Source organism: Schistocerca gregaria, unplaced genomic scaffold (assembly GCF_023897955.1).
Source record: "Schistocerca gregaria isolate iqSchGreg1 unplaced genomic scaffold, iqSchGreg1.2 ptg000362l, whole genome shotgun sequence".
NCBI classification, from domain to species: Eukaryota; Metazoa; Arthropoda; class Insecta; order Orthoptera; family Acrididae; genus Schistocerca; species Schistocerca gregaria.
In genome coordinates this window covers 2650994-2653002 of record NW_026061819.1, presented here as the reverse complement: position 1 = coordinate 2653002, position 2009 = coordinate 2650994, and positions in this window count along the sequence as shown.

Below are 2009 nucleotides of genomic sequence, written 5' to 3'. Positions count from 1 at the left end.
GCCAATGCGTTCCTGAACCACGCCTCTTGCACCAGCGCTCACTGTTGCCATAAACAGTACAAAAAAAAAACAAGATTACGCGGCACGAAGCGGTACCTGCGGCCCATTCGCGGCACCGGGTGCTGTGGTGGGTGTAGCAACTGAAGCACTGACCTATGGCTGCGGCCGTGCAGAAGTTCCGGCAGTGATGGTCCGTCTCGTGGGTGTGAGCGATAGGAGGCGGAAAAGAGTTGCAGCGCCTGTTCCGATTAGAATCTTAATAAATTTACAATAAAACACCATTCCGAGGTTTTTAATTTAAACTATTAATCAGATTTTATTCTGTATTATAGTAAATGTGTAGGTGGTGAGAAGCTTGGCCACTGTTGTTTGCAAGTCCGTATGAAGCGATCTGCTTGTCCGCTGGTCTGCGGGTGAAACGGAGCACTTGTTAGATGACGAATGCCGTTTCGTTCACAAAACTGTTCAGGGTTTGCCATGAAAACGTTCCCAATACCACAACGCTCCCGCCTCTGGCCTGGACTCTTCTGACGACTGTTGCCGGGTGTTTTCTTTTAGATGTTTCTAGCCATAAACGCCAGCAGCCGTCAGTCTAGTGGACCATAAAAACGGGAACCACGTGATGAGGCCATCTGTTGCCACTGGGTGGACGTCCAATTACGGTACTGGGCTGCGAATTCCAGCCTCTGTCGACGACGAACAGCGGTCAGCATGCTGACCTGAAGCGGGCGCCTGCTGTAGAGGTTCAGACACAGCAACGTGTGGTGAACGGCCGCTGAGGAGACGCAGTCGGCAGCCCCTCGGCTAAGATGGGCGGCCAGCTGCTCAACAGCTGCTCGTCTCTTCGGCCGTACACGTCTCCACAGCCATCATTCACTCCTGTCATCTGTGGGGCGCGCTGCACTACACTTCCACTGGCGCCAGGTTTGGTTAGCGCCGTCTTACCGTTGACTTCATGCTTCAGCCACGGTGACAGCGAACAATTTTTAAACTTAGCCGCTTCCATCCCTGGCTCGAAAAACAATTGTCGTGCCCTTTTGGTCGCCAATTCAGTTTCTCCTTTTCCTATCAACGACTGCACCGTTTTCCGCGTCCCCTGACACGCTATGCGTACACCCTCCACTGCTAGAGCTGCACTTGCTGTCTGTGAGTGGTTACTGCATGTGTGACGCTATTTCAGTGATTACATAATCATGTCAAGTTACAAAGAACTTGACCGTATGAGCCCATTTATCAGTTTGACGTTGCTCTCCTTCTCTCCTAGCTGTCATGCACTGATTCGGTTGAGGAAGATGCCATAAGGTCAGTTTACCCCGGAGCCACTGCGCTGAAACAGTTTATTTGGCGTCTTCAGTCCCCAATACTCGTTCTATGTGCAATCTTGAGATGCAGATCTCCAATCTAAATGTACATGTGCACCACTGCAAACATTCTATTTTCAGTTGGTCATCCTGCTAAGATGCAGATGTGCTAATGCCGTCTACATTATTTAATGGGACCCACATAGCAAGTCTTTCTGTTCAGTACGGGACGTTGGCCAGCAGAGATGTCTATTGAGGCAATGGAGGACTGCAGGATAGGTGTGTTGAATCTGCAAATATCTTACATTAGGTGTCAGGTTACCAACTTGGGAATGCTTGGTAAACACCCCCCCCTTCCACCCTATTCCCCGAGAACCAGTGAGAATTGATTAAAGTCCCCAGAGTAGTCATCGAGGCAACTTTGTCATGTGACAGAGGTGACGACAACCGGCTCACTTACTCTCCCCTCTAAGCAATGAGGATCAAGCATTACCTCCTCCCCTCTTTTATAACTGGGACACTTCAGTGCGAGGGGCTACTCCAGAGCTGTAAAGCACGGGGGGGGGGGCATCAGCCAATGGCTATTTGTTTGTAACGAATTACATTAAGTCATGTCACTTGAGTTATATTTGTTAATACCAGTATTATATAATTAGAGGCACCAGCGGATGCCGCATCCAGGAAGTACTCTCATTATTCCATATTTTT